At 45.1% G+C, this 16,829-nt stretch overlaps 1 long non-coding RNA gene across 4 annotated transcripts in view; it reads left to right on the forward strand.

Moving 5' to 3' along the window:
• LOC139186629 (uncharacterized) overlaps positions 1 to 16,829 on the forward strand; it is a 158,442-nt gene that overhangs the window by 18,079 nt on the left and 123,534 nt on the right. The window contains exon 5 of one of the 4 annotated variants that reach the window (XR_011570307.1): positions 12,173 to 12,282. The exons of the other annotated variants lie outside the window; for them this stretch is intronic. This is a non-coding gene — a long non-coding RNA (uncharacterized lncRNA). The remainder of the gene's footprint in view (positions 1 to 12,172; positions 12,283 to 16,829) is intronic. 4 annotated transcript variants of the gene reach the window in all.

Here is a 16,829-nt window from a genome sequence, read left to right on the forward strand (position 1 = left end):
TCGTGCGACCAGCAGAACGAGCTTGGACTCGGTAGCAGTTTCACTTTCTGTGGCCTCAGTTACCTGAGTCTAAGCATGGCCAGAAAATATTAAATGGGAAATTAACAATGTATAGCTTCAGAGCTGCATGCCATTCTGCATAGTGTGTTGAAATCTCACACTGTCCTGTTCTATCCAGCCTAGGATGGAATCAGCGCTTTGTTGAGTATATCCAGGCTGTGTGTGCACCCACCTGTTACTGTAGGAGGGAACACAGAGTGTGTGTGTACGGGGCTTGGCACTGTCCCTGGCTCCAGACATCACTGGGGGTCTTGGAAACATTCTCCCGGGAACCGGGGGGCTGCTGCCCTGCCCTCATGCAGCCGCAGTGAGTTTCCTTTAGTTCCCCAAAGCACAAAGCGCGTTTCCCCTCTGGACGTGGGCACTGCTGCTCTCATTGCCTCACATCTTTTCTCCACTGCTATTATTATTTGTCTAGCTAGATCTTTTTAAATTATTATTTATTTATTTTCACTCCGGCCCCAGTGAAGTTTCGTTTTCTTTGGCTAAGACCTCTGTCTCAGATCAGCAGGTCTTGTTGATAGCAGGCCATTGGTGGAAGACCTCTGTGGCTGGGAGAAGATGCCAGTCCATCGAATAATCAATGACCAATAAGTTTCCTGTGTTCAAGAATGTGAAGAGATATGTGAAGTCAGGAATCAAGGAAATGAGACGGGGTGGGGCAGACAGACAGACAGCAGAGGTGGCGGGGCTGCCGGACCACAGAAATGATGGGGAGACTGGGGTGGGATTGAAGAGACGCAGCTGCAGGGTGGCGGGGCCGCCAGACCACAGACACCATGGGGAGATGGGTGGGACAGACAGACAGGAGCAGAGGTGAGAGGCACCTGTGGGCCTTGGAAGACCAAAGCCGTTTGCTGAGATTTGTGTGATTGTTCAGCAGGAATACATTGACTCTCTCTGTATTTAACCCTTGTTTTAGGCTCTGGTTGTACTGCTGAACACAGGTAGTCTTGATACTCACTGAGCTTTATTCTAGATGGGGATGTGTGTGCTTAATTTCTCAGTCATGTACGACTCTTTGGACTGTAGCACACCAGGCTCCTCTGTCCATGGGATTTCCCAGCAAGAATACTGGAGTGGGCTGCCATCTCCTTTTCCAGGGGATCTTCCTGATCCAGGGATTGAATCTGTGTCTCCTGCACCGCAGGTAGATTCTCTACTCACTGAGCGACAGAGAGGCTAAAATATACAAACTGTGTAACATGTGAGACGGTAGTCAGAGCAGTGAAGATGAAGCAGGGAGAAAATGGATGGAAATGGAGGTGACGCAATTTTATTTTAAGAAGGTGTAAAGTAATTGCTTCACTGTGAAGATGACATTTGAACAAAGGCCCAGAAGGGCTGAGTGAGAGGAATGGGGAAGACAAAATGCTTTGTCCAGTGTTGCAGAAATTCTCTCTTGGGAACAGAATGAGTTCTGAGCCAAAATAAGGCCTGCTGGCATTAACACCATCCTCTATAGGGAAGTGGCTTGTCGTTAGGAAATTCATTTTTACCCTGTGACGAGGAGACATGAAAATGTTTCTGAGGTTTTCCCCTGATCTACAAAATAATGCAAATTTGCTGGCATTTTCTGATGAAGAGCAAAAGCTTGAGTTAGGATTTGAACCAGTGGCTCCAGGGACTGGCAATATCATTAAGTCGGATTTAAATCTCCTTAAGCCAGGTGCTTAATCCAGTAAATCCAGTCTTTAGTTTGCTAAGCTACCTTTCTGTGCCTGCTTAGGGAAATGATGTATGTTGGCTCCCAAAGGTTTTCTTTAAGTCAGAGCCAAGTGGAAGTCACGCCCCTGCAACTTGCTGTGAGTAAGAACGTGAGTTCTTTGGTTCTGCTGGAGTATGATTGTGACAGAGGCATGGCAGAAGTAGAGTTGCCTGGAATCTGATTTGGTTCACATTGTCATTTTCATACTGTTATGTAGATCTTTAATATTCATTGGCTATGGAGTAGAGGGAAAAGGAAGAATCAATGTACTTACAGACTTTGCTCTTTGGAAATCGTTGTTCATCTAACAGGCACCTTGCTCCCTCAAGACTCTCAGTTTTCCGTTTTCTCTTTTTTTTTATGTTTACTTATTGACGCTGAGGTGGGTCTGGTTGCTGGGTGGGCTCTCTCTAGTGAGGTGAGCAGGAGCCTCTCGGGTTGTGGTGCTTCTCCTGTGGCTGCGTCTCTCTGTGCAGAGCACGAGCTCTTGGGCCTGCGGGCTTCTCCCGGTCTCTGGAGCGCTGGACTGGTAGAGGTGGTGCACAGGCTTAGCTGTTCCATGTCACGTGGGATCTTCCTGGACAAGGGATCGAACTCATGCCTCCTGCATTGGCTGCCTTGGGTGAATTCTTATCCACTGAGCCACCGGGGACCCCTTCAGCTTTCTTGTTTGGCTAATACATGATACATATGTGTTTGAATTATAGGAGGGATCACAGACACTTTGAGGGGAGACTGCAGTTAACATAACTCAGTGAAGCAGTCAGATAGAAGGAGACAGACACTAAAGTGTTAGCAAGCCCACGCTCACTCTGCTCGCCGCACAGGGGCAGGCCAGTGCGTCCAGGAGATGAGGGGTTGCGGCAAGGAGTGTGACTTTACTCAGAAAGCCGACTGACCGAGAAGGTGGCAGACCCGTGTCTGAGAGTGGCCGTTGTGCCTGGGTCTGTATGCCAGGTTCTTTAAGAGAGAGAGAGAAGCCTGGAGGAGCGGTGGGGTGGAGAGGGAGAGGGAGGGATGGGGAGGTGAGGAAGGGTCTTCTGTCTTCCAAGACGCCTCTGGGAGCGGCCAGCCACTGAAAGGCGTGTGTTAATCTCCTCTTTTTGTTGTAGCTGTTCACAGGTGGGCCCAGTGGCTCAGCAGTAAAGAATCTGCCTGCCAGTGCGGGAGATGTTCAACTCCTGGGTGGGGAAGGTCCCCTGGAGGAGGAAATGGCAGCCCCTCCAGTATTCTTGCCTGGAGAACCCCATGGACAGAGGAGCCTGGTGGGCCACGACAGTCAGACACAACTTGGCAGCTGAACACATACCCAGGTGGGCAGGCTCAGGTTCTCCTCTCTGAGTTGAACAAAGGCACGCCGATTTACAGTCAGGCAGGGGAGCAGGGTCCTCTGAGGCGGCTGTTTTGCATGATTGTAATGACAAAAGCAACAACAGAAAAGCAAGCCAGGGAAACAGTTTTCAGGAGAGTCAGCGTTGGCTGCTTCTCTGCAGCAGAATTGCGAACTGCCCTCAGCTTTTAAGCACGGGAGAGTTTATGGAACCGCCCTCTGCTTCGAGTGTGTGCCTGCCGGCCAACGTCAGGTGAGGACAGTGGGCGTCTGTTTTCAGTTCCTAAAGCCCACCCTCATTAACGACGTGCCTTGGAGGTTTCTTAAGCCTGAGTTTCTCCATCTGTGAAGTGGGGGTAATTTCTTCCAAGGTTTAGTTGCATAGATCCAGTGAGGTGATGCCTTGTCAGACGTTCAGCACAGACCAGTGAATGCGTGCTAAGTTGCTTCGGTCGTGTCCAACTCTGTGCGACCCTATGGACTGTAGCCCACCAGGCTCCTCTGGCATGGAGTCTCCAGGCAAGAAGACTGGTGTGGGTTTCCATACCCTCCTCCAGGAGATCTTCCCGACTCGGGGATGGAACTCACATTTCCTGCATTGGCAGATGGGTTCTTTACCACTGGTGCCACCTGGGAAGACCCCTGACCAAAATAAGCACTTAATAAATGATGAAGTTCGTTATTTTCATTAAAATTGGTGTTCATCATTTACAACACACCATAGGAAAGATTTGTTCCTTACTGAAAATTGTACGTTATCTGGAGCAAACCTTTCGTGCTTTCTGATTCTGATTTTATGGGATTTAGTCTACAACTCTGTAAATTGTGAATAACCTAAGCAATACAAAATAATTCCTGTCCATTGATGTGTAAATGAATTTTGCTCCATTCCCAGTACAAGCTAGTTTTGGTACCCATTTTTAATTCGTTTTAATGTTTAACTTCTTATATATTGTGCTGCTTTGACTTCTGCATTGTACTGGCTTATCTGCCTGGTGTGCTCATTTAGCCAATGAATATTAAATAAAATCTGTAATGCAGGCTGATTTTATATCTGTATGAGATTCATGATTTTCCCAGTTCTATGAAATTTTCCTTTAATGGTATAAAAAACTATTCAAAGTATTGTTAGAGAGAAAAGGAATCCTTGAGACCTGGGAGATCTGACTGAGATGTAGCCTTGCTGGGCACAGAAAACAGATTCGGTGGAAGGATTAAGTCCCCGTGAAGGAGATAAGATGTGAGTTTAAGGAACCGCTCTACCCTGGTGTTGATGAGTATATTCCACTGAGGAGGCCATTCAATAGATCAGACTTACTGGAATTTCTTTCCTCCCTCTTTACTTACTTCAGAGTACTAAGCCACTGAATAGCAGAAAAAAATTCAATATTCCCAGTAAAATCCTTCTTGACATAAATCTATAATGTGAGCAGCACTTTACACTGCAGAAGCAAGTATTTGTCTGTCTGTGTTCCTCCCATCAAGGGATCATATGTTATTAATTTTGTCATTCTTTGCCACATAGGGCCTAAAGTATATTAGGGGTGAGGTATCTATTTACTGAATAAATGCAGAAATAAATTAATTTATCTGGTAAAAGCAAAATGCTTTACTAATTAGAATTCAGTTGCCAATAATATGAATACAACTTAAAATATGTTCATGAGTTAAGAGGGTAATTTGTGAGCACATTGTCAAAGAAAAAATAATATTCATGACACTTGTTAGCGATGATCAGACATTATTGAAGGGGTCTGACTGGGATGGGGTGGTGACTGCAGCAAAGGGGTCTTGGAGGGAAGATGGACTCAACTCCAGATACACTGTGGGAAAGTGGGAGCTTACAGCACAGGAGAGGGGTGGGGACAGTGTGGGAAATCACTACGAGGAGGCGCTAGGGAGAGGGAGCTGTTCGTTGTTGGGGTTCAGCCTCTAAGTCATGTCCGACTCTGCAGCTCTATGGACTGCAGCACGCCAGGCTCCTCTGTTTCTGCTGTCTCCTGGAGTTTGTTCTGATTCATGTCCATCAAGTAGGTGATGCCATCCAAACATTTCACCCTCCGTCGTCTCCTTCTCCTCCTGTCTTCAGTCTTTCCCAGCATCAGGGTCTTTTCCAGTGAGTCAGCTCTTCCCATCAGGTGACCAAAGTATTGGAGCTTCAGCTTTAGCGTCAGTCCTTCCAGTGAATATTCAGGGTTGATCTCCTTTAGGATGGACTGGTTTGATCTCCTTGCAGTTCAAGAGACTCAAGAGTTTTCTCCAACATCACAGTTTGAAAGCATCAGTTCTTCAACACTCCTTTCTTGATGGTTCAACTCTCACATCTGTACATGACTACTGGAAAAGCCATAGCTTTGACTAAGGGGTGAGGGAGGGATTCTCTGTGGCAGGCCAGGGTGGTCAGGCCTTGCCCGGAGGATGGTGGAGGGTGAAGGACTGGTGAGAGAGGGAGGTGAGACAGTGTGGTCAGGTTGGGCAGATGGGGAATTCTGGCTGAACTGACTTAGCAGGACTTTTACTAAAATCAGGAAATGCAGAGAGGAACACGAAAACCCAAAAGTCAGGCCTAATTTAAAGAAGCTCGGGAGAGGCTGATGAAAGTCTGGCCTTGGAGAGAATCTGTCAACACAACTTTACAAGTCCGGGTGCAGTTCTAGTCCAGGGTTCAGAGAGTTTCGTCTTGCTTAAATTTCCTTGCTCTCCCTGTAGTTTCCTCTACACTTTGTTATTCTTCTTTGCTCTTGGGCAATGTCATTTTCAAGTAGTTTTACTCTGGTAGCAGCAAGTGTTGCTCTGTCTCCAAAACGTGTGCTTCACTAGCTCCTTGCTTGGTGCCCCTTTACGTGACGCTCCCTCAGGTGTGCCCACAGAGGAGACTCAGTTCAGTCCAGTCGCTCAGTTGTGTCCGACTCTTGGCGACCCCATGGAGTGCAGCACACCAGGCCTCCCTGTCCATCACCAACTCCCAGAGCTTGCTCAAACTCATGTCCATTGAGTCGGTGATGCCATCCAACATCTCATCCTCTGTCGTCCCCTTCTCCTCCTGCCCCCAATCTTTCCCAGCATTAGGGTCTTTTCAAATGAGTCAGCTCTTCGCATCAGGTGGCCAAAGAAGTGGAGCTTCAGCTTCAGCATCAGTCCTTCCAGTGAACACCCAGGGCTGATTTCCTTTAGGATGACTGGATGGATCTCCTTGCAGTCCACGGGACTCTCAAGAGTCTTCTCCAACACCACAGTTCAAAAGCATCAATTCTTCGGTGCTCAGCTTTCTTCACAGTCCATCTCTCACATCCATACATGACCACTGGAAAACCCATAACCTAGACTAGACAGACCTTTGTTGGCAAAGTAATGTCTCTACTTTTTAATATGGTGTTTAGGTTGGTCATAACTTTTCTTCCAGGGAGTAAGCATCTTTTAATTTCATGGCTGCAGTCACCATCTGCAGTGATTTTGGAGCCCCCAGAAATAAAGTCAGCCACTGTTTTCCTTGTTTCCCCATCTATTTGCCATGAAGTAATGGGACCGGATGCCATGATCTTAGTTTTCTGACTTAGGAGAGGGTCAAAACAAAAAAGTATGTGATACTCCTAGTTTCCAGGGGAGATGTCACCACCCAGGCTCACAGAGGAAATTCCATAATTTTATCAGGTTTCAGAACAGGCTTCCCAGGTGACTCAGTGGTAAAGAATCTACTTGTCAATGCGGGAGATGCAAGAGATGCAGGTTTGATCAGGAAGATCCCCTGCAGAAGGAAATGGCAGCCCACTCCAGTATTCTTGCCTGGAAAATTCCACAGACGGAGGAGCCTGGCAGGCTACAGTCCATAGGGTTGTGAAGAGTCATGACCGAGTGACTGAACACACACACACACACACACACACACACACACACACACACACACACACACACACACACACACACACACACACGACAGGAGTGGAAAGCCAGGGTAGGGCCGTTACTGGGATTTCTGCAGGAGAGACAAAGCTGGGAAAATTAAACAGTGTAGACTGGCTGGTGAGGATCATTTCAGTGGGCTTTGAGCTGAAGGGGTGGTCCTGGTTCCTTGGCACCTGGCCCCAGGGTGAATTAGGCAGAGGCATGTTACTCCCTGCTGGGATGTGTGGCTCTGGTCTGGTTTACTTGAGAGAGGAGTGCTCCAGCCTGGCCTTTGCTCTAAGGATCAGCTAGCCCGGGGAGGGGCCTGTCCCCCCGGCAGAAAGGTTTTGTCAGGTGTTGAAAACTGGGGGGGGAAAGTCAAAATATAATATATAGAAAAATTTAAAAGTCTATTAACAATTACACTGCTTTATATTATTTTCCTATTTGGATCTCGATATATTTTTGTGGAAGAAAGGAGGCCAGGGTAACAAGGGAAGTGTTAGGGGAAGTACACTGACTGGAACTGCCCGCCCTGGCCAGGCACTGCAGTGACCATTCTCATGAGCTGTTTCATGACAGGAGGTCCTGGTGAGGAACACAGAACTAATAAGCCTCCACCAACCAGAAGAGTTCGGGAAAGGTCAAAAAGAGACACCGCATGTCTGACCACCTCCCAGAATCCTTCTCTCTGGCATCCATCTTGGCTGAGCGATGCGTCCACGGCCAGGAAGGACTCTGAGTCAGAATCACTGGCTAAAGACAACCCGGAAACTAACCCCATCACCATAAACCCTGAGACTTCGAGCCACGTGGCAGAGCGGTCCTCCTGGGTTCCCTGAACCCTCCTGCTCTCCACCCGGGCGCCCTTCCCAATAAAATCTCTTGCTTTCTCAGCACATGTGTCTCCTCAGACAATTCATTTCTGAGTGTTAGACAGGAGCCCAGTTTCAGGCCCTGTCAGGGGTCCCCCTTACTGCAACAGAAGGAGGTGGGAAGGGAAGGAGGGTGAGTCAGGCTTGTTAAACTTTCTAATAGATGCAGAACACATGGGATGTGTACTTTCTTGTAAAACTGCTTCAAAATGCAGGTTATGAACCTCAGATGACTGCAAAAATGCCTTTTAAAATTGCAAAAGTCTTGGGCTACAGGTAGAACTTTTTCTCAAGGACATTCATTGGTACTCTGGTTAGAAAAATGTTATAACTATGACCCCCAAAATGTTGACTTTTATTGAAAGAGTAGTTGTCATGATGATATTGTAGGGTTAGGCTTGAATCTCTGTTGGCTCTAGTCTGACGTCCTCATATCTCTGCTTAGATTGGACCAGAGCAAATGAGATGTTGCTTAGAACATGTCCCCTTCCAGGGAAGAGAGAATTCTTACCCTGGGCTTCAAAGACCATATTGGCTGTTTTCAAATGGTGTCAGTCTTCAGCAGTTCCAGTTCATTTTCTGCCCCACTGCAAGTACTTGCCCAGAATACCCTTTGGTGAATGGTAATACGATTCTAATGACATCTAATCAGAGTATTCTTGTAATTGATCTGATATTTGCAGAGACTTTTCCTAATCTTTGAGGATGCTTTGTAGCAAGGATGCTGCTATCTGTTAGAATTAAATATGAGAAATGGAAATATTAGCTCTTTGATAACAGATTAAAAATCAGAAATTAGATATCATGCAAATGATGGTTCCTTTTTAATTTGTTTCTTTGAAAGAAAGATTTTTATCATGGTGCAAACAAATAAAAACTTGAATATGTAATTAACCACATTATGTAAAACTAGCCTGTCTTTCCAAATTGTTTCCTCTTAATGAATTGCAAATGAATGTATTTGCTTAGAGTATTTGGCCTGAAAAGTTTAAAATAAGAGTTGCACAGTTTTTCTCCCTTGGTTCTTTAAAGTTCAAGTGAAGATTCTTACTGCACACACAGGAAAGAAGATGTAGAAGCTTGGTTGAAATTTGTGCTTTGTCTTGTTAATTATTCCTTTTATCTAGAAAGTGTGTGCATGCTAAGTCTCTTCAGTCATGCCCGACTCTTTGCGACCCCATGGACTGCAGCCACCAGGCTCCTCTGTCCATAGCATTCTCCAGGCAAGAATACGGGAATGGGTTGCTAGGCCCTCCTCCAGGGCACCTTTGCCATCCAGGGATGGAACCCATGTCTCCTGCAGCTCCTGCATTGGGCGGGCAGGCTCTTTACCACTAGCATCACCTCAGGTGGGCATTTAGACCTTCATTTATCTTCCAAATTATCTTCATGCCAGTGTTGTTTTTTTTTTCAAATTTTTCTTTTTCCTCTCTGTGATATTGGAAGTGAGAAGATGGAGCTCAAGTTGGCTTGAGGCAATCATCTCGATAGGATGAATGGCAAGAAAAATTGTTTTCCCCGTACCCTTCTTGGTTCCTCACTGAGACCTCCCTGTAATAAAAGACAGATTAACAGGAAAAAGAACAAACAGAAGTTTAATATCATGTACACCTTCTGTATACATGGGAGATACCCAGGAAAACTGAGTAACCCCCACAAATGGCCCAAACACCTTAAATACCATCTCCAGCTAAAGTCAAAGGAAGATGTTGGAGCTGGAGGTGGGACAGTTATGGGGGGTGACGAGGAAAAGCCCAGTAAACAAGGGCAAGGTTGTTATGCAGATTTAAGTCCTTGCCTTCTCCATTGATGAGTTTCTAGAGATTCAGAGCATCTTCCTCTTTCTTTTAGAGATCCTTTCAAATGGAGGATTCTCATATATGTAAATGTCTCTTTGTTGTTGTCTAGTAACTAAATCGTGTCCAGCTGTTTGCAGCTCCATGAGCTGCAGCATGAAGCTCCTCCTCTGTCCTCTACATCTCTCCCAAGTTTGCTCAAATTCATGTCTATTGAGAGGTGATGCTGTCTAACCGTCTCATCCTCTGCCATCCCCGTCTCCTTTTGTCTTCAGTCTTCCCCTTACAAGATGTCTCTTACAAAAGAGTAATTTCTACTTGGTTTTCAAAGATTCTTCTGTGTCTGCTGTTTCTTAAAAATAATCAGCCTGAAATAATCCTTATGCCAAATAGGCATACTTTAGGGTTAGAAAGTCTGCTCCCCTTCCAGGGACACGTCTTGGGTTTAGGTAGATGGAAAGGTGGTGCTGGTGGTAAAGAACCATCTGCCGACGCAGGAGACGCAGGAGACGAGGGTTCAGTCCTCGGGGCAGGAAGATCGCCAGGAGGAGGGCTTGGTGGTAAAGAACCATCTGCCGATGCAGGAAACACAGGAGACGAGGGTTCAGTCCTTGGGGCAGGAAGATCGCCAGGAGGAGGGCTTGGTGGTAAAGAACCATCTGCCGACGCAGGAGACGAGGGTTCAGTCCTTGGGGCAGGAAGATCACCAGGAGGAGGGCTTGGCACCCCGCTCCAATATTCCTGCCTGGGAAATCCTGTGGACAGAGGAGCCTGGCAGGCTACAGTCCCTGGGGTCGCAAAGGGTCGGCCATGACTGACTGAGCATGCGCGCACAGACTCGCTTGGAATACTCTGGCCTCCCCTCCTGTTGTTTGCTCCCATGTTTAACAGCGTCAGGAAGGAGCTGGTTCCGGCTTACTTAAAAAGAGGAGGAGGAAGCCGATAGACAGACAGACACAGAGGCACACACACATACAGAGTTAGGTAGAGCAAGGCAAAACGAGAAAAACAGAGGGACTAATAGGGGAGAGAAGGAGCGAGGAACGAGAAGGCACAGGGGCGGGAAAGAAGCGTGTGTGTATATAGAGACAGAGACAGAGGTTAGGACTGACGGAGGAGAGACGAGGTGACTGAGCCAAGGAGCGAAGACGGAAGCATAGGCTGGGGGAGGGTACAGTGTTAAAAAATGTAAAAAATTAATAAACAGAGGCCTTAAAGGGGAGCTCTCCCCGCAAACGGCAGGAACTAACAGGAAGAAGAAAGACTCTTCCTGGTGAGCAAATAAAAACTATGGACTCTGTTTACTGTACTCTCCTGACTTCCTTTTATTTCCTTATAAAAGCTTTCTTCTTTCCTTGCTGTGGGGGGCTTGCCCTTGGCTCACCATGGCTGCCAGCCCCAAATTGCAATTCTTGGCTGATCCAGGATAAACCCATCTTTGCTAAGGAAGTATTAATATCTGGCAGTCTATTTGTATTAGGTCAACAGAGACAGGCTCAGGATGGAGTCACTTGTGCTAAACCCCACTTTAGCAAACCAAAACTTAATATCAAAGCTAATTGCAATTTCAGCTTCTCCCACAAGCAGAATTTTAAACCAGTAGGTTGGGAATTTCCTGATCAACACTAGTGAGGTCATCTGCCTGATAGACCCCAGGAACTTCCTTCAATAGCAGCTGACCTTATCTGAAATAATCCTTTCTTTTGTTTGTGACTTCCTTGTTCCACCCATTTTCTGCCTTTGAAAACCCTTTTTATTGGTATGAAAATCTTTTTAAAGCTAAATAAGCCTCCTGCCAGTTTTAAAACTCAGGAATGTTTCCTTGGGATGTGGAAACCATCTGTTTGAAATGTAATCATTTAGGGAAGAGAGGGCCCTTACCCGCTAGCTCCCTGGGCAGGTTGGACCTTAACTTCAGCTGGTACCTGGCTTCAAGTAGCAAACCTCTTCAGGTCCTAGAGTCGTAATAAAATTATTGTTCTTGCAAAGGCATTGGCAACAGAGGTGGCCACGCCACTTACCAAGTAACTTTACAGTAAACAAAGGAAACCCAAGACCAAACCAGACGGAAGATAAACCTTTCACTTGGTGTGGCTCCTTGGAACACACTTCTCCTTGCTTGATGGGACGTTGGCTAAACCATGAACTGTTGAATAGAGCCAGTTCGATCTTCAGATTTGCTCAATGGATTTTGTTTTTTAACAAGAGAGAGACTAACAGACAACAGTTGGTAAAGTGTGAACAATACTCCTTCAGGAGAAGATAAGCCTGGCTGTACCTTAAAAAAAAAAAAAAAAAAAAAACAAACGAGACAAAAGCCTTTCTTCTCTGACCTGTGAGCCTCGTGAACCGTGACACACACGGTGGGCGTGAGCTTTTCTTTTGGGGGCCAGAATCAGAAGTCCCTGCAGAGCTGCCCGCCACTCAGCAGCTGACTGCCCGAATCCTCGCAGGCCCGCCTCCCCCCGTCTCCATCTCTGCTGTGGAGGCTGATCTTCCCTCACTTGTGTCTCTTCTCCAGCTCCCAGGTTGGAGACCTCGCTGGCTGAGGCCCGTGACTTCCTCTTCTCTGAGAGTCACTTCTTTCATCTGCTGACGGGAGTGGTGTGGGCACGTCGCATCCTGGAGGCAGTGAGTGAAATCCCGAGTGTGCCTAACTCACGGTTTTATCCCTAGAAAAACGGTGACTCAACGTTGGTGTCTTTCTCCACGCCGCCTGCCTCTCCTCCTGTTGCACGTGTTACTCGTTCTTGTGTCTCTTGTATAATATTTAGCACAGCTGTGGAACTTTAATGATTTAAAGCTGCAGGGGGCTAATGTTACAAAAGCTTAATCTTCGAAGTGTCTTATATTCAAAGAGATTTGGGGTGAAGGGCAGACAGCTTTCGAGTCTGCTCCTTTTCCTGTTACCTAACCATCTCTCCTCCATAGCTTCTGATGATGGAACATCTAGTAATGACTTCCCTTTTTCATCTTTTGTTATTTCTCTAGACTCAACAAATTGATTTTTAATATCTCCCCCATGTCCTCAAATTCCTCTTAGAAGAATTCAGTCCTGCTGCTGTATAAAGTTTGGAAAGCTTAGACTCTCCAGGGGCATTCTAAACTTACTCATAAAATGAGAATGGAAGAAGGTTCTCTAAAGAAAACTGTGGCCTTTATTATCAAAGAAAGAAGCTGAACTTTGGTGAAGACGGAGAAGCTATTGAAATATTGGGGCTTAGACAATTCTTGTGAATTGCTTTGTCTACCCAGGTTTGAAACAGGCACCACTCTGGTTTGGTTGATGCCGAGTTATTGATATACTCTCCCAGGGTTCTGGCTGCCTGTGATAGCCGTAATTTCAGGATCCTCTGAGCTATGCAGCCAGGGTGATGAACTCTCTTGCTGATAACCTGATAATAAGCATTTTGATTTATTGATGATTTTATGTATCTTATCTCTTGTACCCAAATATCAACTCTTTGTGAGTAAATGTTATTTGTTTCTATTGCTTCTGGATTTTCCACAGAACCTAGCAGCTTTCTAAGAGACTATCAGGGATTCAATAAATACCTGTTGATTGACAGCTGATAACATCCCCGCTTTGAGGTCTGGAAGCTATGCATGCAAAGGAGTTTTGATGCGCTCTCTGCAACTCCCCTAAAAATCATACATAATGTTCAAGTCTCTTATGATTGAAGGTATTTTAAAATAGTGCAGTGTTCACCTTGCCGTTCACAGCCTTCATGACAGACCTGTTATCTGAGCAGGCATCTGTGTTCAGGATATATAACGAGAGTGGAGCACAGGAGTTAGATTTTTGTTTCAACCTTGTATTTATTATCCGTTTGATGAACCAAGGGTGTAAATATCTACAGACTATAGGCAGGTTCCAAAATTCAACACTTTTAGGGAGGAATTAATGTCTGGTCTTATTCATTCTGGTAATTTTCCAAGGATATTAAACTTGAAGCAGTCTCTCCGAAGTTAAGCTAAGTTAAGCTCTGAGAGGAATTGATATGCTTGTGTTAGAGAGGTCAAGGTCTCTATTGTGAAGCCTGCCTCTGTGTAATGAAAAATCAAATTTGAATATTAAAAACATTAATTCAGTCTTGGCAGAAAACGGAACTCACTACTCAGCTGTGCTGTACTGCTCATGTATAGTGATGAGATTTGGTGATGAGAAATGTTCTGTAGCCTAACTAGGTGAGTCTTTGATTGCTAAATAGAGCCTTTTGAGAAGCAGCTGTTCTCTAACCACACTCGGTGTGTCTGCTCTGATCCTGTCTAAATAAATAGTTTGGGTGCATGGCTGGTGTTGTCCCAGTCAGCTTTGTTTATGTAGCTGAGCTGTCTTATGGCAGGCACTGACTCAGAAATTGCATTTTACAGCCTGCATCTTATACTTTCCACATGCCAGTGACAAAGATCAGGGCCTTTATTTTCCCCATAAGGAGAATACCTCAGCTGGGATAAACTATTATGATAAATATAGCAATTTGAGATGAATGAGAAAATCAGAGTTAATGAGGCTTGGAATCAAGTGGGGAGAATGCAGTTGCTGGTGTGGTAGGAGAAACACAAGTATGCACATACGCATAAGCTCTTGTAGCCCCGCCGTCCTCTCTTTCCTGACTCCCATCCACAGATAAAGGAAAGTCATATACCCCGCTGTATTTGGTTCACAAGGGATTGTTGTGATGATCTAGAAGGGTGGGTTTTGGGGTTAGGAGGGAGGCTCAAGAGGAAGGGGATATGTGTATCCATATGGCTGATTCATGTTTCATAGCAGAAAGTCACACATATTATAAAGCAGTTATGTGCACTCAGTCGTGTCTGACTCTTTGCAACTCCATGGACTGTAGCCCTCCAGGCTCCTCTGTCATGGAATTTGCCAGGCAAGAATACTGTAGTGGGTTGCCATTTCCTACTTCAGGGGGTCTTCGCAACCCAGGGATAGAACCCATGTCTCTTGAGTCTCCTGTATTCACAGGAATACTCTGTACCCCAGGCGCCACCTAGGAAGCCTAAAGCAATTATAGCCCACCCCCCACCTTTTTTATTTGCTTCTAAGAAATAGAGAGCTAATGTTACAATTCTTTGCTAACACAATCAGCTAAATTTGTTTTTTAAAACATTATCTATGCAATTGCTTTAATATGGTCTTTTAATGAAGAGAATAACGACATTATCTTGATATCATCTTGAAATGCTCACTTTCAGAAATGGCCCTTTGGGAGTGGCCATATAAATACGCCCTTGCTATGCAAACTGGAGCTCCAAGACATAGTGGCTGGTGGAAAATGAAAAAAAAAATGGGTTTGGTTGGTTTTGCTTATAGGACTACCAAGACACTGATTTAACTTAAAATTTCAGTACATTGACTTGCTGACATCATGGCATCATTTCATACTGGTATGTGCTAACTGAATCCTATTCTGGAATTTTTCTGGTTCTGCTCTCTTTTACACAGACTGGGGTATTTCAGCCCTGGAGGGCCACCCCAGTTATTACATTAGAATTGCTCAGGTGTTTTACCAGAGTCTGTAAAGGACTGGTTGCTTTGATTACATTTAAAATATGCCTTTAAAGGGAATGACTTCAATGTCAACTTTATTGATGGTTTAATCTACCTTTTAAAAATAGGGTACCCAGTAACATTTTTCAAAAACATGGATCTGTAATTTTTAATAGATGTTGTCTTAGCTCCCGCACTATGCTGATGTGGTATTTTGGTGATCAGGGCTCAGTTTTCTCAAGTCATTATGGCAGAGAATCTAACCTTTTCTGTCTAGGTACCCAGGGTATATATATTCCAGTTTCAACAGTTTAATTAGGATACCAATAAGCCTGTGGAGCAACAGAGAGAAGAGGAGAATGGAGAGGAGGGAGAGAGAAAATCACCATGCCTTCTAAAGGCTCTTACACAAGCTGACCATGCTAGGTGATTAGATTTTTGGATAACTCTTTAATATCTTATGCAAACAGGGTAAGTTAGGATGAGTAAATCAAAACCAAACCCCCAAAACTTAAAAATTAAAATCAAGGCAACCTGACAAGTTTGAACATCCATTTCCCTGTCTTTACCTCTAAGAAGAAAGACCACAGTCTTGTGTCTACATTTCCACAGACGGGAAATTATGCAGGATGGTTCTGAAGAGAGATTTAGGGGACAGGAATGTTTCTGGGGGATGGGTAGAAAAATGCTGGAATCAGAGTGTTTCAGAAACAGTCCATGTGACTTGGGTCAAAGACGGGTAGGAGGGAGTTGGCTGTTCTGTGCTAAGAGGTCCTGCACCCAGTGGTGTGCTGGTAAGAACGTGACCATCAGCTCCTTGTAGAGCCATGTGGGCAAAATAGGACTGGATGAGCTCATATAGACTTTACTAACATAAAGTATATGTAGCGCCCGATATATTAATAAAAAGAAAATGTACAATACACTTTGTTGTAAATTCCATATGACCAGTTGAATCTCACAGAACGTTTCATTAGTTTTTGGTGAACTCTTGTATCTGTAGACAAATTATGATTGTAAATGACCAAGAAGTTTAGTTCTGATATGAATGTTGAGTGATGTTTTTCAAAATATGGAAGTGAAAAGCTGAAGCCGTGAGGTACTTCACCGGTTTATCAAGGACTTGAGCAGCTGCTTTGCTGAGCTGAATGGTAGTTTGGGAACTGGAAGGAAGCTTCCTTGACTGCTGCCGTGTCTTTTTCTTCTGTGCAGTGTGTGTGTGTGTTCTTCACAATGTGACGGCCACAGGCGCGGCACGCCCAGGCATAGTCTGCATGGTCAGCGTGTTTTCCTTCTGCCACTTTCTTAAGTCTAGAGATCCACAAGGTTCAGGGAGTTCTGATTTGTACCATTCGTAAATCCTCCTGCCGTCTTCAGTTTCAAATCTCTGACGTGAGGACACCGAATGAGGAGTTGGGAAGAGAAGTGAAGTAGCTTGCTCTCATGTAATATTTGCATTGTACAGATAAAATAGACATAAGTAAACTTTGCTTAAATAAAAGTGAAGTATAATAAAATATTAGGTACTGATGATCTTTGTGTATTTACTACCTTTGTTTTTAACGTAAAGTTTGTATTGTTTAATTTTCAGTGACATGCATGTTGGGATTCCCTGGTAGCTCAGTGGTAAAGACCCAGCCTGCTGATGCAGGAGAACCATGGGCTCGATCCCTGGGGT

Source organism: Bos indicus, chromosome 13 (genome assembly GCF_029378745.1).
Source record: "Bos indicus isolate NIAB-ARS_2022 breed Sahiwal x Tharparkar chromosome 13, NIAB-ARS_B.indTharparkar_mat_pri_1.0, whole genome shotgun sequence".
Taxonomy (NCBI): domain Eukaryota; kingdom Metazoa; phylum Chordata; class Mammalia; order Artiodactyla; family Bovidae; genus Bos; species Bos indicus.